The following is a 24,989-nucleotide window of genomic DNA, read 5'->3' on the forward strand; positions in this document are numbered from 1 at the left end:
AGAGGTATACTTGAACAACCAGGTGGCTTTGAGACACATGAGAAGATGTATCATGTATGCAGATTAAAGAAGGTCTTGTATGGGCTGAAATAGGCACGTAGAGCATGGTATGGTCAAATTGATGGCTACTTGCAGAAGATGGGATTTGTCAAGAGTGACGCGGATCCAAATCTCTACTATCTGGTTATAGAAAATGAGCCGCTAATCTTAGTATTTTATGTGGATGATCTCTTTCTAACAGGATCATATAGGCTCATTGGGGATTGCAAGAAGAATCTAGCACAAAATTCGATATGAAGGATTTGAGACTAATGCATTACTTCCTAGGGTTGGAAGTTTGGTAGCAGAAGGGAGAGATCTTCCTTAGGCAAGGGAGGTATGCTACAAAAATCTTGAAAAGATTTAGGATGGAAGACTGTAGACCCATGGCCACTTTAATGATCACCAACTGGAATAATATTGATTCATCAGAAGACAAGGATGTTGATCCCACCCTATACAAGCAGCTCATAGGGTCCCTTATGTATCTAGTCAATACTAGGCTAGACATTTGCTACGTTGTCAACACCCTCAGTTAGTTCATGGTGGAATCGAAGAGGGCACAATGGGAAGCAGCCAAACACGTTCTCAAGTATTTACAGGGAACAGTCAATTATGGACTCTTGTACACCAGGGGTAAGGATATCAGATTGAGTGGATTTACTGATGCAGATTGGGTAGGAAGTTCAGTGGATCAGAAAAGTACCTCTGGGTATTGTTTCAACATTGGATCAGGAATGACTTCCTGGTGTAGTAGGAAATATAAGTTCGTGGCTTTAAGCTCATTTGAGGCAGAATATATGGTAGCGAGCACAACTTTGTGTGATGCCATATGGCTTAGAAAATAGCTTGTGAACCTATTTAGAAGGAAAATGGAGGCGACCAGGATCATGTGCGATAATCAAAGTTGCATCAAGCTCTCTGAGAATCCAGTGTTTCATGATTGGTCAAAGCATATTAATATCCAGTGTCACTTTGTCAAAGACTGTCCAACAAGGAGCTATACAACTGAGCTACACTCCTATAGGAGAATAGGTGGTCGACATCCTCACCAAGGCCCTTGGAAGGACAAAATTTGATTACTTCGGGGAAAAGATGGGGATGATAATGAACCCATTTCAGTAGCAGAAATGGGGGTGATAACAGCATGGATGCAAAGGGAGTTGCAGTGCAGATGTAGTGTTGGGAGAAAAGGACCAACATTAGCATGGATGTAGAGGGAGTTTCTGTATAGATGCAACAGTGGCAGTAACAGAGCCATGGGAAGTAGTATAGGATGCAACAGTGTAGATGATATTGGGCAGGGAGGCTTAGCATCAACACAAGGATCGATGCCGAATGATCAGGGCGATACTCAGTGAGGAGTATTACTAGAGCACAGTCCTCACTAAGAGGGAGTGTCTATTTGGGGTAGCATCATATGTGATCTAGCCACGAAAATTGATGGAGAGGCTAAAGCACATGATATTTCCAAGACCCAGAAATGTTTTGGGTATAATCTAACCAGTTTGGAAGATATTAAAATAATTAATATTTTTAATGGAGTCGAATTAATATAAAATTGAGTTAGAATGGTCCAAAAGTTATGGATGGAGCCTGATCTAATCTTAGCCTTCGATTATGGATTTAATCTTGACCGTTGATGGACCAATGAGAAAAGTATAAGAAGAGGCTTGAGGGTCAGCTGAAGAACATACTGAGGGAGACCAATTAGTTTGATTTCTGGGGCGAGGTTAGCTGAGAAATTTGAACTAGTCGTCTGGAGAGCAGTAGGAGGCAGCAAGTATGGAGAAGAGAGTCAATATCAGCAACAGAAGACCAATGCAGAGATAGGAGAGGTAGACGCAGCACCTTTCAGGTAGATGCTAAGGCAAAAAGAGACTACGCAGTCACTAGAGGGCCTGTGTGGGTGACGCAAAGAGGCCCAGGGCTAACACAGACAAGCAGGAGCTGACACAAAGTGTCTGAGAGCTACACAAAGGTCAACAAGGCTGATGCTGGAACTGGGGGAAGTGCTAGAGAATTTTTTCTCTTTGTTGGGTAAGCTAGTTTGGCACCTGGTTATACTGGAAAATTGATGAATAATAAAATCCTCCCTTGCTACACCAGTTTTCCCACATTGGATTTTCCAGGGACTATTGTCCAAAATATCTGTGTCGATGTGTTTATTCTTTTGCATGTGTTTGTTTCTGTATTATGGTGTGATATCTGTAGCAGAATTTATTTTAATGTTTTATTGAAGGAATTTCATAAATAACTTATTGAAAATAAGTAGGCAAAGTAAATAAGATGTTGAAGTGATATAGTTTTCACAGACATCACTTGAAGCCCTTAGATTAATATCAATAGGAAAACCCTTATTGAAGTCCATCTCCACACATATTTGAGCATAAGTAGTCTTAAAATAATTTTTTGATTTCTGGGTTGCGATAATAAAACTTTCTTAATGCATTCCCAATAGAGGATAATGATGGTAGATTCCAAAGATGTAGGGGAATTTTCAAAATCCTTATCCAAGTTGGAGCCATGGAGATTAATGGCATAACCAGATCAAAGTTGGGAGACCAGAGATGCATGAAGAGACCAACACTACTCCAAAACATGACCCAGATTCATAAAAAACCTTCTTGTCCTCAATATTGTCAAAAGAAACAATAGAAAAACCCTATGCCATAGGGTACATATTCATATCATCCATCAAGAGAGGTTTCCATGACTCAGAGATCCATTTGTGAATATTAGTAAACCACAACCAAAACCCATTAAACCTACAGAACTGACCTTGTTCCAAAAATTAGTTTTCACAACTAAAGTATTCCTCCTCTATTAAAACATTAAGGGAAGTAGCTTCTTGAACTACCAAAAGAAGAGATCCAGATTTTAGAATGACACTATACAAAACCGAAGAAGAGCTTTCTTGACCGACAACCATTCTTTCAAAAGAAACCATCTTCTTCATTGGATCACTAAGATTCACCATTTTTCTAGATGCAACATAGATCTGCAAAGAGATCCACATGATCTGGGCATAGATTGGCCAGCTAGGGCAAAACCCTACCATTCTCTCTTTAACGAGGGGTGGATAATTAATTTTATGTATATTTTAAAGACCTATAAATTTTACAATTTCATTGCCATAAACTAATAAAAGATGTAACACTACTTTTATAATATTACCATATACATTTTAATTTTTCTTTAAAGATGTAAGAGTTGTGAGAGTGGTATCTCAAATAATGAAGTCAAACTTATCAGGCCTTGCACTTAATGAGGGGGAGGCTTACTTCTATGAGGAGGTCACACTTCCCCCAGTATGTTGGTGTTAGTCAAGGTTGTCATTGATGTCAATATGGCATTGTTTGTGATGGAAAATTCTTGTGATCTGTGATGTTTCCCATTAATCATAGTGATGAAAGTTCTAATGAAGATGCCATAACCTCATGTATATTATGATATCCTTGATGAAGGACTTGATGACATAGTTTGAGATCATATGATGAGATGGAGGACCGTATGGATTGAATATAACATAAGAATTGAATATATATATATATATATATATATATATATATATATAGATATAATAGAAGTAGTGGGCCCAAGGAGCCGTTGTAATGCTCCACTTAAATCTTATCTTGCAAATTTTATTAATGTTTACATTATCTGAAAATATTGAGAAATATTGGTCTAATATAAAATTCATGATTTCTATTATTCAAAATCCCAACTTACCTTCTCAAATTGAATCTTAGGTAGGATATGGTCTCCTTCCATTATTTCAAATAATATATATATTCATCTCACATTTCCCAATGTACCCTCACATTGAATTGGGAGAAGACATGGTCCTTTCCAACTAATTATCAATATATATATCACATTCTCAAATGTACTTTTAGATTTACTTGGGAGAAGACATGGTCCTCTCCCATTCATTATGATATATATATATTCATCTCACATTCCCCAATGCACCCTCACATTTACATGGGAGAAGATATAGTCCTCTCCATTTAATTATCAATATATATATATATATATATATATATCTCACATTCCCAAATGTACTTTCAGATTTACTTGGGAGAAGACATGGTCCTCTCCCATTAATTTCCCAATTTTATATTCATGTCACATTTCCAAATGTACTCCCAGCTTTACTTAGGAGAAGATAAGTCAACTGTAAGGATGGATGAGAATTTAATGACATTAATGAGAGGTGGTTGAGATGGAGAAGAGAGGGAGGGTATAAAAAGGGAAGGGGGAAGGGAGAAAAGGGGGGGTGTTGGGTCTTGCTTATGATTTTGGGGTTGGTTGTGATTTTAGGATTTGTTGTGATTTTGGAGACCTTAGGAACCTGTGGAGGTTTCTTGGGTTGTTGAGAGGAGCGAATTATTGTTCATCTTGGTCTGGATCATTCATCTTGGACACACACACTACATCTAGTTGGACTTGGGCTTGGAGGGCTAGGGAACCTGTGGAGGTTTCCTCTGCTAGGAATTATTTCCTAGTTGGTTGGGACGTAAATCCAGTTGGGTTAGTCAAGAAGAGCGTTCAGCAGGGGTAGCAGCTCAAAGGCATCTCCACCAGCCACCAGTACAGGTATTCCTCTATAGATTACTCATGTAAATTTATTAAAATGAAATGTTCACTATAAGTTATAAGGATTAGAATGTAAATGGTAAAATTTTCATTGTTTAAAAGTCTTGTAAGAAAGTAAATTATTGCCTCTTATTGCATTTGAATTCTAGAAAAATAAATCTGTGAGAAGACTCTAGGATATTGATCTTACACATGGTATCAGAGCCAAGTTCAAAATCTGGACCCAAAACCCACTAAACCCAAATTCCGCTATAAGAGCTTGTAACCCTTGTAAGGAGTCATAATCCTAATATATGGATTCTTCAAATTTGCCATCCAAAGCCCACCTTGAACTCACACTGAAATCGTGAGAGATTTGAAACGGATACAGTTTTGGATGAGTTTTGTGCCTGCCTAGAGTTAAAAAGTCATTCGCAGTGATTATTTAGGAACACCATTTACTTGTGACCCACGTCAGGCCAACAAAATCTAATCCATCTGAAAGGTATTGAAAGGCACACTACGCTGATGAAAACCGCTAAGATAGAACCACATGAGTATTTTCTAGGGGGGGGGCCCACTCACAATAGCTTGCTATTGGGGCTCTCGGGAGTCGCTTGTGCGTTGCACTCCAGCACCAGCCTGGCGCACCCGAACAAAACCAACACAAAATAATATATATGATGCATGGTAAATTGAATTGTTTTTTGTTTAATCGGTGAAGAGAAGTTAAGTTATGGTGCTCTGAGCGTTTGTTTGGAGGGTTTTCCATTTGGTTTAAATTGTTGTTGCTTTCAGTTCCTTTCTGCCCTGGATTTAAATCAGCTCCTTGCCTCTCTTTCTTTCGACACCGAATTTATATGCTCCTTGCTTTCGATTTCGATTATCAATTATTTATGCCACGTCTGCCATGCACAGTGATCATTGTCTCTTAATCCAGATATATTTATGTATGCCATGAAGCGAATTCTTCTCTGCGCCTTGAAGTCATCATTATGGCTTTCCAGTCTGAATTTGATTGATTTCTATTAGCAATTTCAATGTTCCAGTGTGAATTTGATTGATTTCTATCAGCAATTTCAACGTTTCAAGTGTGAATTTGATTTTGATTCCTATCAGCAATTTCGACATTTCCAGTGTGAATATGATTGATTTCTATCAAGGATTTTTTTTTCACTGTCAGTGAGATGCTGTTGGGCTGTACAGAGTGTCGAATGCTTGTTGTTGCGAAAAGGCAGAATAGGGGGATTGGCAGGGAGAGTGCAGGGTGCGTGTTTTTTCACTGTCACTGAGATGATGCTGGGTTGTACAGAGTGAAATTCTTGTTGTTGCGAAAAGGCAGAATAGGGGGATTCTCAGGGAGAGTGCTGCAGGGTGCGTGCTCAAGAATACAGGATGATTGCTGAACTCGTTTTGGGCAAAAGGGCGATGACAGTGCGCCACCATATGTTTAGGATGGGATATACCCATTGCAACATTTGCGGAATAATGTCATGTTTGAAGCTCACGCGGGTGACTGTGAATACACATATTTTGGACGGGAAGCTTAAAAAAGGTTGATGGTAGGAATGTGAAGCTACCATTTTGAGTGGTAATATGATCTAGATGTTGTGGTTATGAGGTTTATTGACTCTATTTGGTGCAAGGGTGATTGGACAAAGCTCACCCCTGCCCACAACGTCACGCACAGTTCTTCATTAGGAAGTTCAGACACAAAACTCAAGCATGTTCTCAACAATCTAAAGAAACAGACATGATAGGTTTTCCCTTTTATTAGTTATCCTGGTAATAGAAATTACTTTGCTTGCAACGTCCAAGGGTTGTTGTTGTTACAACAATTAAAATTCGAAATCACAAACAACAATTAAACCAAGTCCTTTTTCTCACCAGTTGCCCATTGGTCTCAGTTGCACTCACACTCACATTCACTATTCCAAAGCTGTCAATGGCTCCTTTTAAAGCTAGGAATTATGGTTACCCTGTTTCTGCATTTTCTTCATAAATATAGGATTGCGGAACTCATTTTGGGGATAATGCGTAAAGTCAATGACAAGGAGATATTTAAGATGTATGCTGAGTATCCCCACATTATCTACACAGGCTCCCGAGCTTGTGGTTTCAGTTTATGGAACTCACTCTACTTGCATGTTGTGTTTCTCTTGACATGATATTGTCCATCTTTATCTCTGTTTGAGCAAGTTTTTTGTGTTTGAGCAAGTTTTTTGTGCTTGAGATAGAATTTTATTATTCACTGCCAACGATACCACTCCTAGCCAGATTTTTGGGAGCTATACCCTCTTCTTGAGCTCCTCATTTGACAAGACCCAATCTTGGCATGATTGCTAGGTCTCCTTCCTTTACTGGCCATTGTCCTATTTCTTCAGCTTTCCAACAAATTCTGTATCATCCATTTTTATAAAATCACCTTTCTCTTTACCAAGTTCAACATTGATGATCTTGACTTGCTTTGATTTTCCAAGTTCAACATTTATGATCTGGACTTGCTTTGATTTTCCAAGTTCAACATTGATGATTTTGACTTGCTTTGCTTTCAAAGACATCGAGCATTGCTCCAACACTCTTCATTTTAGTTTTATTTAACATGACCATATTTCTGAAGGCCAGCGAGATTTCTTCTTCTTCTTTTTTAACTAGAACATTATGCACTCACATTGCAGCTGGAAAATTCGAACTCTCCTTGCATATAAATTGCATTACAATGAGACAAAGCAGGGGAAGGTGGGAAGGTGGCGTTTGCCAAGAAATGATCCTGCACCCAAACTCTGTGGAGTTTTTACATGCATACACTAAAAAGCTCAGATCAATAAGGCAAACCATTGCATATCATTCAGGGAATTGATGGACACTTATATTTTCGTAGCTATTCCTATCAAGTCTTCCTATCCTCACGAGAGGTGAGTACATAGCTATGTGATTGCATCCCAAATAACTTAGATCAATGCTATAGCTACACAATTGTATATGTTGAAGTCAGGGGTCACCTGCTTGTAGTGCGTTGTTTAGCTAAGCAGAACAACTTTAGGCATGCTTGAGTTTATGGCATACTGCTACCTTTATTTGTGCAAATATTGATGCAATGGCACAAAAAGATGAAAGAGAATTAGCCGACTCTAAAGTGAATGGTAAGGTGAAATCCCTGAGTGAATAGATCTTGTATAGGACTTGAACCGAATCAAATTGACCTAACAGGGGTCCTTGTTATTAGAGAGAGCATTAATTGGCTATTTTGCTTGATTACATGTTCTTTCCCCAGACAAAGCAATCACAAGCTTATTCTCTAGGCAATATATATATATATATATATATATATATATATATATATACACACACACACACACACACACACACACAGCCAATATAGGCCCAAATGCGGAATAGTGAACACCGACCACCAAGATGGCGCCATCAATCTATTGCAGGTGGGTTTTGATCACATGCAAAACACAGTGCTATGTAGGATTTGGCCATTCACAATCAAAGATATGTGAGAAAATCAACCACAACATATGCTAGTAATCATAGTTTCCAATCTCTCTTTGTTGGCTACATGCTCCACAACATAGTTGTGAGTGCCATCGTAGGTTCAAGAATAAATAAAAGGGAGCAGGACACATTAATAAACAAAATAAAGGGGAGCAAGACACACAAAGGTGGGGCAGGAGGAGAGTTTTATATTCAGAGGAAGCTAAAAAGAAATTGTTTTAAAGAGGCATTGGGAGAGGGTTTAAATAACTCGGCAAAACTGAATTCTCTGTGGTTGCAGATAAGGCTGGCAACAGGAAAAGGGATCTACATAATTCAAATTTTGGGAGATTCCAAGATAACCAAGTAGATCAATAGTAAAGTGTAATTTGGGAGATTCCAAGATAGCTGACTAAAGTGTAAATCTCCAGAATTAGATCCTTTCCCCAATCTTCTTGGAAAGGATCAAGAAATTAAAAGAAAATTTCAACATGCATATGTAGAGTTCAATCTTTCCGCTGATGAGCATCCTAAGCCCTATTACAATAGGAAGAACAACAGTATTACAACCCTTTTTGGGTTAGGCTTTGACATTGACATTGCAATGTATCTTCAAATTTCGATTTAAAACAGTCAATATACAATCTATATTCAAATTCCTATTTCAAATACTAAGTATATGCAATTTATATATACAAATTTCTATTTCAAATAGGAATTAGAAATACCGTCTTTTTCCCTTGCAAAGGATTAGGAGCACAAACACAGCGTCCCCTTAATACGGAAAACACAGCATGACGATGCAACATATTACTAGGAGAATGCAAACAAACAAGAAACGTTTGCCTTGCTGTGAAACTTTTCCGGTTACACTGTAAAAATAAATAAATTGCAGCATTGTTGGGACTTGAACTGGTGTCTCCCAGGCGAGAAGGCTGACCAAGTAAACTAATTGTATAAAGTAATTTTAAAGACAACCTTCTAATTTTTAACTTTCAATTGTAATTAGTTGGAAACGACAAACAATCAATCCATCAACGATGCGGCTGGACTCATGTTTATAGAAAACAGAATAGATTGGAACACTGGTATCCATCTAAATACAGAATAGATTGGAACACGTGTATCAATCTATGAAATTGCTGCACACGTAATGGCGTTCACACCCTCTCTCGTGTATGAAACAAACAATAACGAGATATCTATCTAAAAATAGAATTGATTGGAACACAGGTAGAAATATATGAACGGAAGTAATTGCAAACAAACAACCATCAAATAATGTTGCAATCGGTTTCCGAACCATCCAAGAATTTTGAAATGGTTTCCTCTGTTACCTCTTCAAAATCAAAATCATAAATTCCATCCTTTGACACCTAAAACACCTTCTTTTCCTTGCCGAGTAAAATAAGAGTGCCCAACTTCACTTCCCAGTCCCAATGCAGAGCCTGCAAGGGTGGAAGTTCAGATCAGGGAAGGGCATGCTCTAAATATCCATATGTTTTGTGCTAGATGGCCTGGACTGCTACTCTCCACTATGAGGGCACTGGATGGGATTGGGCTTGATGTTGAGCAAGCAGTCATCAGTTGCTTCAATGGATTTGCACTAGATGTATTTCGGGCATAGCAAGCTAAAGAAGGAAAAAAAATTGCACCTGAGGAGATCAAAGCTGTGTTGCTACATACTACAAGCTATCATACTGTAATATAGCCCAAAGAATGCCCATGGCTATAAAATATGTATATTATGACATAACTTCTCAAATTGCTCTGACCTAGCTGATGTGTTTGGAAAATATCAAATTAAGCATCTTATGGCGATGGTAACTTTCCACTGATGTCAATCTAGGGTTGCTATGACTAATCATGCAACATCAACAGGAGGTCATTCTGTGATTGTTCCAAGTCCTGGGCTGAGCATTGCTTCTAATATGTTCCAATTCTAAGAGGTCTATTTAGAATTATATCTCCTCCATCCCCAAAAGCTGGAAGTTTGGCATCTGAACATACAAGCGACATCCTTATTTTACTTGCCCTATGTATTGTTGGCTTTCTTTCATATGAGAAATGCAAACAGATGGTGGTCTTTTTGTAAACAAGTTCTTTGCAAAAAGTTGGGTAGCTGCAAGCATTACTTTCTTAAATAAAACTATCATTATTTCATTTTAACACTTGGTAGAATTTATTGTCTTGCTGGAAGAACTCGAAGGTAAAATGAATTCACCTTCTTGGAAAGGAAGGAATCAAGTTCCTCCTATTTAGAGATCATATACGAGTGCACTCTAAATACTGTCTCTAAGATGTGCTATTTTTAACTTTTTATTAAGTAAGTTTTGGATTAAACTAGTGCAATTTCCCTTCTTCAATCTGAAGTTCAAAACACTTTTTATTATTTGGGTTGCATTGAATGTGGAGGTGGTCAATACTATTGAGAACCTGCTTTCTATTGCTGTCCATTATAATGGGAAAAATATCTTTTTTTCAAATTGTTACATTCTCCATTGTTCTAACTGGTTAGTCTTCATTAATAGACTAATAGTATCCACTTGGGACTAATAGTAGACTCTTGGATATTCAATACATACAAATACGCTCTCCTGTGGCTGTTATCTTGCTTGAAAAAATGCCTTTTATTAGGGCTATAAAGATACTGCAAGCACTTTGGTTGTAAAGTCATTCCTTTGATTATATATATGCTTATGATAAATTTCCAATGGAGATGGAAATAAGCGAGCATATTTCAGTATTTGAGGGCTATTACACTTTACTGGCATAGAATTCATGCCATCTTTCGGCAGTGTGTCACATATGCAAGATATTGTATTGTCAAGGCCCAATTAGAATACGAGTCATGAATGCTTAAGAGCTGTTGGCTTATTGTATGAGGCAATAAAATCTCAGGTGTCCAAGCGAGGGGCACCTTCTAAGATTGATGTAGCTTGTCCTTTTTATATCAATGACCTCATCATTTATTCTAAATTTAAACGAAATTGCTAGCACACCAATCATCAAGTTTTGTTTTCCTTTCTCTTTTCTTTTTAACTGTTCTTTTTTTTAGATAAGCATAATAACTTGGAATGTGGAATCTCACAGAAATGTAGAAGCAATATTTATTTTCTATCAATGAGGCCAACTGCTTGCACACAAACAATATATTCCAACTTCCCACATTCTTGGAGAGGTTTATTTGATTACTGCACATTTTTATTTTTATTTTTGTATAAATTTTCTCATTCCTTAATCTATCGACGTTTATATCTGTAATTGTAATTGGAATCTTACACATCCACCTAAATCAATTCTTTTGGTATTTAATAACTAGAATATTTATATTGATTTTGGTACAAATTTTGCAAAAATTAGCAGTTTGAGGCAAGGCCCTAAAACTGGTTATACCGTTTTGTTTGAAAAGACTGTAATTATCTGGTCCAAGAAAACTTTGAAAAATATTGCACTTCCCCTCCATCTTGATTTATAAGCATTTTGAACTCAACCTCGAACTTTGATAGTCTTAGGACATGTACTTTTGATCTCAAGTTTCTAGGCATTTTGATTAAGCCATCAAACTTGGTAGAGTTAGAGATAATTAGGCCAAGCTTGTGCTTGCTTTTGAATTTGTACTTTTTTGGTCTTATTTGTTCAAGTGTATCCTTCAATTGGATAGCACATAAAGAGCTACTATGGCACCTTTGTTAATGTACTCTAGGCCACTTAATTCTACCTCTTGTTCAATGGGGTTACACAACTTTGAATTCTATGTCTCACACAATGAATAACAATAAAAACCTCTTAATTATTTCATTGAATAACAATACTAATACATTGTGTTGTTTTGAAATGCATGATTGGTAGGGTTGTCTCAATGATCCCAAATATGGTTAAAATGAAAGAAACAACTTCAATTACTTAATACAAAGTAAAGCAAGGTGTCGCCATTATATACTCTAGTACTTCCAACAAGATAACCTTCCCCATTTTTATGAATATGTGGATCTCTTCAAGATGTACAAAGAAGAGGTTGAGAGACCAAGATTTTCCAATCCAACTGAATAAGACAATAACCATGCTATTACAAATGACAATGTATGAATATCCCATCTTTATAATGTGGTAATGAGATCAACAATCTTCCATTACTTGGACATGCAGCCCAAGTTCATTAATTGTATAGTTAAGTCTGCCACATCACAATGATTAATTTGGACGAAGGATGTGTCACTTGAACGTTTTGAACAAACTCTATAATGGTCTCATAATTCTGGTTGAAGAACGAGGTGAACAATATTTTACATTTGAAATTTGCAGTCTTGTTCCCACTACTCTGTACCTGAGGTCTTTGTTTTGATGCCAACCTTAGTGTCTATTAAATATATGGATGGTGTGAACAATATTTGCACTGAAAGTTCGCAGTTTTTGAGCTAGTAATTTATACCCAAAATGTGTCCCAATCTAAAGAATGTAGTTAGTTCTATTGAAATACGAGGGTGGATTTTTATTCTGACGATAGTAGATTATCATTATTCTTATTTAAGATATAGTAGATTTTCCATTTGGATAGTAGGATTATCTTTCAGATAGTACATTTTTCATTCTTCATAGAGGAAGTCATAATAACAAATCTTGAATTTGAGGAGTAAACGACTATGATTTGTGAGAATTCAAATTAGGATGTGTTGAAATACCCTATATGTCATGTTAATGAATATTCTATGGGTGGTGGAATCTTCTAGTGGAAACATAGATTGAATACCATGGACTTGTGTAAGGCTTATTGTGATAATTGTTTTTAATTATCTTAAATTAAATGAGAAGATCAATTCATAAGAAATTGAGATTTTGGAATGATATCTTATTTAGTTAATGAATGACCAATGAAAATATTAGAATACAGTTTTACCCTTATTCTAATGTTGAATAAAATGCCGTGAAAAGTAATGTGTCTCTAGTTTTGGATAAAATGACCCTCAGCTTTCTTTGCAACTTTTGTGGTCACTAGCCACTTGTGAAAGGAGCAGGCATCTTTCAAAAAATGCAGTGCCATTTAGAAGTGAAATACTAATAGTAGTAGGGCAAAGAAAATTATTCCGTTCATTTAATTATTTCTCATTTGTCTGGTCATATTGTGAGCTACATTATATATCATGAAATTGTTTTAGTACTAGTAAACAACGATTAAATATATAATAAATTTGAACCTTTGACATTTAGAGGACATTTCTCTCAATTTAAAAATAAAATAAAATATTAAAATCATGTTGGAAACAATTTTGAAGTTTTGAGTCTTTCATTTTCAAGATTAACTAATTGGATTGGAAGATGAAAAGAAAAAAACCATCAAATTGGAAGAGTGGGACTTTTATATTCACTAAGGTTTTAAAGAAACTATATGCATGAAACTTATACTAGCACATTCTAGTGGAATTGATAGTGCACTAATCCGTTGCTTGCCATTATTTTGGTTTTGGCACCACCTTATAGCATATCTAGGTTCAAACGCTATTTTCCATGACAAACAGTTGAGTCTGTTTCAACTCTAATTGATTCAAGGAGTTCCACAAGGATGTCACATGAGCGTTTATGATGCCCATTTTGACGTAGGCAACTACCTACGTTAAGGTTTTATTTTGCAGTCCCATGTTATTTATTTATGAACATTGTGTAATATTGATGCATTTGGTTGAACATGTGAAACTACTTAGGTTGGATTTTGACGATGGAAATATTTGATGTATGACTTACTTGGTGATGATTTATCTAGTACATGACTTATCAAAGCTATTGTTGTTTCATGTATGGCTTAAGTGGATATGATCTATCTAATGAATGATGTAGTGAAATTATGATTATTTTCAGTATGAACTACAAAATTGACAAGTGGATACTAGACTTAATAGTGTGATGATTATACGTCTTGTTGTTATATAAATGTGTGAATGAGAGCTAACCCACAGGGGGAAAGAGCTATATGATAGCTGAGAGCTACTCTTCCATTGAGGGAAGGTCGCGACATCTCATGGGGAAGGTATAATGCACATTGTTCTATTACATTTGGTATCTACTTGATATGCACTCTTATGACATGAGAAAATGCAAATGACAGGTGGCAAAAGACTACCTGACTAGATTATTCGATGACAAGTCCAACCAGCTCTGTAGTGTGGTCTGTGTTAGGGCGTTGACCCTAGTTCTGAAGGAGGGGTGGAGGCATTTCCCACCGTGTATTCTCTGAAACCTGGAATCGTGGGAGGGCAGTGGTGGACACGCTCCCCTAGACATGTGATGGCAATTTCCAGTTTCCTGCTGGGGAAGTTAGGCCGATGTATTCGATGCTTCCACCATGTCGGTTTTATCAGTGGTTAGTATGGCCATTGCCACTGATAAAGCAGTAGAGGACAGATAGGGTGGGAACGGAAGTAGGTCAGGATGGATAGAAGGATATAGATCAATTGGAGACTCTTGATGGGAAGTAATGTCATTGTCTGACTTATCAAATTTTATTGCTATAACTCTCTCTAATTTTCTATGCTTTCGAACTCCTTATATATTTTCATTCTAACTTCGAGATGAAGTTTTCTGAAGGAGGGGTGTATGTAATGCCCTACTTAAATCTTATTCTGCAAATTTTATTAATGTTTACATTATCTAAAAATACTGAGAAATATTGATTTAATATAAAATTCATGATTTCTATTATTCAAATTCCCAACTTACCTTCTCAACTTGAATCTTAGGTAGGATATGGTCTCCTTCCATTATTTCAAATAATATATATATTCATCTCACATTTCCCAATATACCCTCACATTTACTTGGGAGAAGACATGGTCCTCTCCAACTAATTGTATATATATATATATATATATATATATTCATCTCACATTCCTAAATGTACTTTCAGATTTACTTGGGAGAGGACATGGTCCTCTCCCATTAATTTCCCAATTTTATATTCATGACACATTTCCAAATGTACTCCCAGCTTTACTTGGGAGAAAATAAGTCAACTGTAAGGATGGATGAGAAGTTAATGACATTAATGAGAGGTGGCTGAGATGGAGAAGAGAGGGAGGGTAAAAAAGGGAAGGGGGAAGGGAGAAAAGGGGGGATGTTGGGTCTTACTTATGATTTTGGGGTTGGTTGTGATTTTAGGATTTGTTGTGGTTTTGGAGACCTTAGGAACCTATGGAGGTTTCTTGGGTTGTTGAGAGGAGGGAATTATTGTTCATCTTGGTCTGAATCATTCATCTTGGACACACACACTACATCTGGTTGGACTTAGGCTCGAAGGGCTAGGGAACTTGTGGAGGTTTCCCCGGCTAGGAATTATTTCCTAATTGGCTGGGAGGTAAATCCAGTTGGGTTAGTCAAGAGGAGCGTTCAACAGGGGCAGCAGCTCAAAGACATATCCACGAGCCATTGGTATAGGTATTCCTCTATATATTACTCATGTAAATTTATTAAAATGAAATGTTCACTATAAGTTATAAGGATTAGAATGTAAATGGTAAAATTTTCATTGTTTAAAAGTCTTGTAAGAAAGTAAATTATTGCCTCTTATTGCATTTAAATTCTAGAAAAATAAATCTGTTGAAAGACCCTAAAATAGGGCTCTTACAGCCATCCAAAGGGACTTGAAGAAGAAAGCCATCAAAATCCATCGAAAGCCAAAGGAAATCCATTAGGGCCATCAGAAGCCATCGCAAGCCAAAGGAAAGCCATCAGAAATCATGAGCAAGAGCGACAAACCAAGGAGGAGCAGATCCAAGAGAACCAGTTCAAAGAAAAGCCATCAGAAGTCAAGAACAGGAGCAACAAGCCAAGGAAAAGCAAATCCAAAGAGAAGACCACATATGCCCAAGAGAAAGAGACAAAGGGTAGAAATAGTGATATCGGAGGATCAAAGAGAAACAATATTAGTGAAATATCAAGAACCAAATCAAAGAAATCATATAGGCATTTTGTTATTTGTCTCCACCCAAAAACTTTGATCTCTGATATGAGATTTGCTCTAACCTCGGATATGAGGACCCGATGTGATCTAATAACAAATTTAATTGCTCAATCACATCTTCCCTTTATCATAGCTTTTGGAATGGGACCTTCGATAAGATCCCCTGATGAGGCCTAATTTGTGATTGTGATATGTTGCAGACCTGATTAGTTTATCAAAATGGTTTTATTGAAATATTGCCTTCATTGCATTGGAGGTCAGAGCAAGTAAGAGTGACGTGTGATATCACAATATCGACATTGTTGACATATCAGAACTTTGGCACGTTCACAACTTAAAAAATCTTTGATATTCATGTGGTTGCGATATGCAGGAGTAAAGTGATGATGTGGCATGTGGGACCTCCCGACATCTATGATAATATGGTTTATGTTCAATGAAACTATGTTATATTTGGTCAATTATTAACAGACACCCCTTCAATATATTTTTTATGTTCCACCTCATGCACAAGTCGACCTCTCCTCCGATGAACGTATCTTTTCGTTTATTGGAAAAACTCATATAAATTCAATTCAAATACCTCATTTTCATGATCGATCTCTATCATCCGACATAGAGAGTAAGATATAGTTTACAACTCATGAACTTGAAAGAACGGAGGAAAGGAAACTTAAGGCAGAGAAGGAGAAGTGAATTTTGATTGGGTTAAAATTGATGAAACAAAATCTCTCGGACCTGTGATGAATTAATCTGTAGAAGAAGTGCAGACCTTGACCTTAAGGACAATCCTGTGGAGGGTTGTTTAGTAGCTCTATTCATTTCTATATCTTAATGTCAGATTTGTTAAAAATATTAATTCTCAGATTTGTATGACCTCAAACCAATGAAGTAAGGTTACATCTGTTATCATTTAAAGGGAGTTGAAGATGACACTAACATTGAAGTGTTTTGTGGGTTTTCCTTGGTATTAAGCATATCGCAAACTCCTGAAGTAGTCACCCGTACATTGTAAACAAAAGCTTGAAATATAGGCATACACCTCAGAATATCTATTGAAGGCTCAAACTAAGTGGAACAAACATCTGTGGAAGGCTCGGAGCTACAAAAAATTTGTGAAGGCCCATATATTTTGTAGCTCGATAGACTTGCAATCTCAAACCTATAACTGCGTCTTCAGAGATTGTCGATACATTTCAGAGTTGTGAAGGAAAGCTACATTCTCAGACCTGTGGACAATGATTCTTTTGTGTCTGAATTCATTACGTAATGCGATTTGAAAATACTTGAAGTGGAAAAATCCTGTTGTTGGAGAGAGACCTTGAAGACTATGTACATGATGTTGTGTTGAAGCCCTCATGGAGTAACCTTGGAGATTATGTTTGGGTACCATGAAGAGTTGTGGAGACACCTTCACATGAAGACAAGGTTGTCATTGATGAAGTGATTTGGAGGAGGATTTGCTGAAGATAAACAGGGATCATTGCAGAAAATATTAGGAGACATAGAGAATCATCAAAATTATCTTGACAAATTGCAGTTGAGAGTGGAGTCATAGAGGTTAGAGCCTCATAGAAACAAGGTTGGTGCCTTGGAAGATAGGGTTGGAGCCCTAGAGGATAGGTGTCCTTAAGAGACCAGGTTGGAGCATGTGCTAAGGATAGGGTTGGAATGCTAGAGGATAAGAGTCATCAAGAGACCAGGTTGGAGACTATACCAGAGAAAGGATTGTCGCCCTAGAGGTTGGTACCTCAAATTTGACAAGGTTGGAGCCTTGGAAAGTCCAAGTCAGTGCTTGGAAAAATATAGGTTGGAGCATGGGAGATTGAAGATTGGTGTCTTCATCTTGGGTTGGAGCCCTACACATTATTGTATTGTATTTATTGTAAAGAGGATTGGATTCCTCGTCATTGATTAATAAAATTCTTATTCTATCATTGTTCATTTTGTGTTCTAATTATAAGTGATCTTAACTGGTAAAAATAACAATTGAAAAGAAATACTGATTCACCCCCCTCTCAGTATTTCCAACAGTTGGCCACAGGTAAACTTGGGGGATTTGAACCTGGAACCTCTTGTAACATAATACTTCACTTTCACAACCATTGTTAATTGAGTTTTCCTCGGGGACCTGATAGGGTGTGCACTTTTAATATTAAGATTATAAGTTATAAAATTCATTTGGATTTGATCTATCCTTCTTCAATATTATCTAGAGATACTTCATCCCCAAACTTCACATCCATATAAGATAAAAAGAGTGATGAGAGTATTAAATAGGATTTTTTTTAATTATCCCAAAATCGAAGGTCTACTAATTACACTTGCCTGCAATCATTTGCAATCCTATGGTTGAATTGCATTTAACAGAAGATCCATTACATCAACTTGAGTAGGTATAGTAGGAAAAGTGGTTCTTGAATTGACATGGATAAGGAGCATGTGAGGAAACGAAATTGGAGAAAAGTTTGAAGAGTTAAATACTTGGCAGGACACCAAAGCCAAAAGAGCAATAGGGTTGAGAGTTACAATAGTTTGAGCCAATGTTGGAGATGACTAATTGGGGAACCAAATGGCTTATGAGTAGTTTGCACTAGTGTTCTAAGTTTAATGAGCATTTTAGTGGTGACCAACTTGTCTAGAAGTTGTAACTTTGTTGAACTACTATTATTATTTTGAGTGGGTTTTATCATCCTTGGGTTCCAAGTATAAAATGGTTTTGTTCTATTATGATTTAGTTAACTTTTTCTCTTGTTATGTGTATGTTCTATAACCCATAGATTTGAAATGTAAATTAGGTTTACAAATATTATAAATGTAATAAATTAAATTAAAGAGACAAGATGAGATATGTGAGATATACCCTTGTCTTATAATAATCAGGGACGTGTTGGCAACATTGATCCATTTTGAGGAACCTCTTTGGGTTTAGCTTTTGCCATTCACACAATATTGCATGAGGACTTGCAAAGTCTCAAGTGTGAGGGAGAGATTGGACCTTCATTTTGAAGCCTTTACTACTCTGAGCAGTGGGAGTTTTTCCCTTTATACTCACTCTCATAGCCTATTATCATTCCCCTCATTCCCCTTTTGTCACAATCGCTTGCATTGTGGTCATCACATGCATTGTGGCCGACATTGTTTTTTAATTTAGAAAATATTTAATTTTTGTTTTCAAAGGGACAACTGTCAACTAGATACACATCTTCCTCCTCATATAATAACAGGGAAATATTTTATTTAAGGTTCAAAGTGAGGATGAAATATTTATACTACCTCTTGTGAGTTGTGGTGTGAACAATAGAACACAATGAGAGTGACATTATTGATATTTATAATGTTTTTAATTAAAACTAGCCAAATAGACATATCAATTTTATTTTATTTTAAAAGAAACATGTGTCAACTTGATGATGAGAATGAAAAGAATTACACATCTCCTTCATAATAAATTATAAAACACATCTTTAAATAAAACAATAATTTTTGAAACAATTAAAAAAAAACAAATTTATGAAAAAATAATATTACTTTTTTAAATTAATAATTTTTAAAATACAAATATTATTTAAATAAAAATTCTGAAATAATTATTAACCACAATTACAATATTAATAATAACTAATCTATAAATAATACTTATATTTATATCTTTATTTGTAAACCTAACTTTTTGATGAATTAATACTAATTCTTCTTTAAATTTTAAATAAAATTTATATCATCAAAAATAAATTAAAAAATCCTAATTGGTTTACTGTGAATGAAATTGTGAAACCTGAATTAAGTGAAAACATTTACATTAAAGTAAAGCTTGCTACCAACAATGAGTAACGTTGGATGTGGCCATCTGGTTTTAAAAAACATATATCCCTCACTTTTCACTCTACCACTAGTAACAAATGTGATCAGAAATATAATTTTTCACTGTACCACTAGTAACAAATGTGATAAGAAATATAATTTGTATAAAACTTTTGATAACGACATCGATGGCCTTGCATAATTCTGGTCTTTACATAAAATTACAGTGCATTGGTCATGCAGGAGTGTTGTACCAGGTACCTTGAATTGAATTTATGACAATGACAAATGTCCGAACTATTAAACCTAGACATGATGGCTTCCGGTAAACAAAGTTTTCCGACGATAATCAATTCCGACAATAAATGTTAACGTCCATCTCTATAAACGAGACTAAGAAGTGGGCCCAAATAGCCACTTAGGTAGGCTATGAGAACCTGCAATCGAGATAAGGGTTGTCGTGTCATTTCTGTGGGGCAATTAAAGTTGGAGTGTCCAATACGGCGAAGGGTTGCCATGGGCAACCAATAAATCCTATGTTGTTGGGTATTTAATGTCTTTAAGACAGTATTTGACAGTACTGGATGCCATGCTGACCATTCCCACCATACATAAAACCATGCTATGCATTCGGAGATGCATCTAAGATGCAATGAGCTGAGAATGCATGTTACTCCGTGTTTTCTGATGGTTCCATTTTTCGGAGCAGGAAGAACCTGTAAATACGGACAACAGAAGAATTTGAATTTATATTTACCGCTCAAAATTTGAAATTTGAAATTATATTTACCGCTCAGCCAATGTTTTCATGCAGCTTCTAGTTATTTGTTGTCGTGTTGCATCAGAAATTTGAAATCATATTTACCGGCTCAACCAATATTTTCTTGCAGCTGCTAGTTATTTGTTTCATTTCCGCTCAGGTTGAGCTGTGAGACGCCGACGGGAAAATGTTCAAGGAATTCATTCTGGTTGATGTCCAACTATTGAAGTTTAGTGAGATTGAAAATGGCAGGCTAGAACTGGCCGGAAAAAAGATTGGTGCACAGATTCAGAGTCCTGAGGTAGGATAACAATTGAATTTGACCTGAAATTACTCCGCTGATTTCCTTGTTGGAGAGATCAGGCAAGATTGGTTCTTCATAAAAGCAATGGATGTCAGGGTTGCTACTGCCATGGCCAAAGTTAGCGGGGGTGTCCATGGAGCAAAAGGTCTATGCGGGTTATTTCCTTTGCAAACAAACTTCAGAAGATCAGTTCGTGAGACATCACAAGCTAATTCCCAAATTCAGTACAGGATCATCTTGAAAAGAACTGTTGTTAAAGCCGCAAGATCTAGTGACAACCAATTTGGCTCAGGTACTTTGATCAGATCATCTGGAACTTTCCACTTTTCATAAATAAATATCTAACTAAGCATTACTTCTATGTCTAGCCATCTGTGGGTATGAAATCTAGATTATAGTTTAATGTTTATTTTCAAAAACACTTCCATTGCAGGTGGTCGAAGTAGAGTGGATGTGGAGAAAACGGATTCAGGAGTTGACATTGTAAGAAACAAATTACTTGCCTCCGCAACACTTGATGAAGTGGGAGGAGTGGTCCGTCACTTATGCTTCAGACGTTTGTAAATTTCTATTATGGTTGCAGAACATGTTGATTAACACCAGACCTGTCTTTGTCATTGTTGCTTTGGCTTTGATATTGAGACTCCTTGTATTTGTGTTGCTTCTCCTCTTTCTAGTCCTTCGAGTAATATCTCCTCTGATTACATTGGATATGGAGTTTGTGACCAAATTATTGCATGTGTAACGCTGGTATACAAACACGTATATACATCGTTCATATGTTTTGTCAACGCCTACTATTGGTATTGATCTAAATCAGCCGGCCACAATAGTTTTGTCTTTGCAAAACACTTCCTATTATGGAAGTTACAAAAATACTAAGAGAGTCATGATCGGGCTCGTATTTTTTAATATTATGCAAAAATTCTGGATGGATGACATACAATCTCTGCATAATGACTGGAGAATATCTTAATTCTGAATTTATAAAAGGATTGAACGATGAAATCCATTGACAATGGATGCACGCTTGTAATCTCTGTATATCACTGTACAATCTATCTCGTATATTTGAATACGATGTGGACTAAATCTCTCTGTATACTAGCTGAATTCAGAATTTATAAAGTTTAATGATCAAAACCATTAACTATTGACGCAAGCTTGTAATTTCTACATATCAATGTTATGTGACTATGCACAATCATGCAATACTTACCATATTTTCTTTTGATAATATTTATTTTTATTTTTATTTAAACTAATTTCACATGAGATACCTCATTGCTTTTCTATGCACAAAATAGGGACGTAGATAAAGATTTCAACACCATACATACTTTATGTTGTTGAATATTATAAAGATATTTTTGGAGGATAAGGGTACTTCAATTTGCCCAATGCAAAGGACACCATTGCCTTAATCCCTTAACACTTGCTAGATTGGGTTTTTAAAGTGGAGGAATTGTATAGAATGAAATTTGAAGAGAAAGTTCACATTTCAAATTAAAAGATTAATTATATTTTGGATTTTTGATATTCACAAATTAAAATAAATTATTCTTTTCATATAAAAGAGAAATTATTTTAAAATTTTATGTATATGTCACACATCATAATTTTTATTGTATTAAGTTGTGAAGATCTACAAATCTTCCTTAAAATATGAACCTTAAGTACATTTCAAGGATCTTTAAAACATAAAATTTAAGTACATTTCAAGGAGTGTATATAGATGACATTGGTTCACCTGTATTACAATTCATATAGAAATCATATATATTTACTTAAGCTCTACACATGAATCAAATGGGGAGAATTTCATTGGATCATTTACTTATAATATATATAGGAACCATATGGAGGAAATTCAGTAGAATCATTTACCTTTTCATCTAATATGGATATCATTCCTCAATACAATGAAAATATTTTTCTTTCAAACAAGACTCATTTATTCACATAATTGCAATGAGTTTAAAGAAATAAAAATAAAGATAGAGTATTATTTTATAGATATCATTGTAATTTCCAATAAAGGAAAAAAAAAACAACTATCTAAAACCAACCAAAAACAACAAAATTTTCCATAAAATAAATATAACTTACAAGAATATTTTTTCATAAGAATTATGGAGTCAATGATTAGTGCACATGTGCATTCCTATGGATGATATCATTCGTAAAAGAACATAGAACTGACATTATTTTTAATAATAAAAAAATGAATGAACACTGAAAATGGGATAATAAGGAATCATAGCTCGATTTAATCAATTTTAATCTCAAGTGTTTGTTGTCATATCTTCAAAATAAATAGGCATAAACAAAACATGCTGGTGATATTCATAAATGCAAGAAAGCTAAGAAAGTAGTAAATGCAATCAAAGAGTAGGATGTAAGACAATTTGCATTTTTAAATCCAAACACTAAGAGGCTAAAGTGTTGATTCCAATTGAAATTGTTTTTATCTACGAATAACAAAAGATTTCACCACAACCAAAGTTTTGATCTTCATTTCCCATTACTAAGACACAAATGTAATAAATCATCAAGATGTGGAGAGAAATTGTTAGAATTCATTTTTCTAATTGTTTATATATATATATATATATATATATATATATATATATATATATATATATATATATATATGTATATGTATATGTATATGTATATGTATATGTATATGTATATGTATATGTATATATGTATATATATATATATATGTATATGTATATATATGTATATGTATATATATATATATATATATATATATATATATATATATATATATATATATATATATATATATATATATATATATAGATATATATAGATATATATATATATATGTATATGTATATAAATATATATATATATATATATATATATTTATATACATATACATATATATATATATCTATATATATCTATATATATATATATATATATATATATATATATATATACATATACATATACAAAAATAATAAGGGGTGAAACATATTATAAAGTAAATTTTATCCTTCAAGTGAAAAAATTAGAAATGGTTTTCTTTGCAAATTTGATAAGCAACTTTTTATTTTAATTTGATTTATATGGGAAAAATTGTATACCGTTGTATACCCCTCTATCAGAGGATAAAGGGTTCTTAGAGGCTAATGATGAATTCAAATTTGAACCCTATATACATACAAACTCGAGTTTAACTAAAATCCAATGCTAGTGAGATAAACTAGAATTATGCTAAAGGAGAAAAAATTGTGGAGAGTTCAAAATCTAGAAATATTTGTGGTTGAGTTACTGAAGTATCTCAAGGTTGAGCACAAAAGAAATTATACATTTTCCTCATACTAGCCTATTGAATGTGTGTCTCAGTGCAATAAAATGGATACATGTCAACTAAAGGTTGAACACCCAAAGAATTACACATGTAGCTCATAATAAAATTAATTGTAATTTATTTCTTATTTGTAATTATTTTTTTTCTAAGTACAAGTTTTTTCATTATTTCTAATAACTATAATAAATTGAAATATGTCTTGGTCTTCTAGTAGGGAAACTAGGCAAGGCATAAAATTTCATTTTCTTTAAGAGCCACACAAAATTTTTAGTAATAGTGTACCAAAAAGCCAAAATCTTTGTTTGAAATAAGTGGCCTCTAGGGTTATACTCAAGCAAAAGAACAAAGTAACTAGGACTTGATAGTAAATAACTAGAGAACATAGCTAACATTCAATATCTTTTAGAGCTTGGGGCTTCCACATGGATAGGATCCCCATAATCTCTTGGAGAACAATCTAGAACAGGGGCAAGTCAAGGCAACCTTCAATTTTCTCTAGTCTTTGGTCCATCGAGTGCACTAACACCTATAATTCATTCAATTAAAGAAGCATATCTTCTTTGGAAGTGTTCCTATCCACCAAGACATAGCCGAACAACAACTTGAGGTGTTAGTGAAGAATAACTATAATGATTGAGGTGACCCCAAGAGTGGCCTATGTTTGGAACTTGTCTTGCTACTTTGGCAAGCACCTTAGAGTTAGGAATGCACTTTTTCTCAT

This window comes from Pinus tabuliformis, chromosome 3_2, assembly GCF_031772625.1.
Source record: "Pinus tabuliformis cultivar Carrire ecotype Pingquan chromosome 3_2, CPIR1, whole genome shotgun sequence".
In the NCBI taxonomy this organism is placed as follows: Eukaryota; Viridiplantae; Streptophyta; class Pinopsida; order Pinales; family Pinaceae; genus Pinus; species Pinus tabuliformis.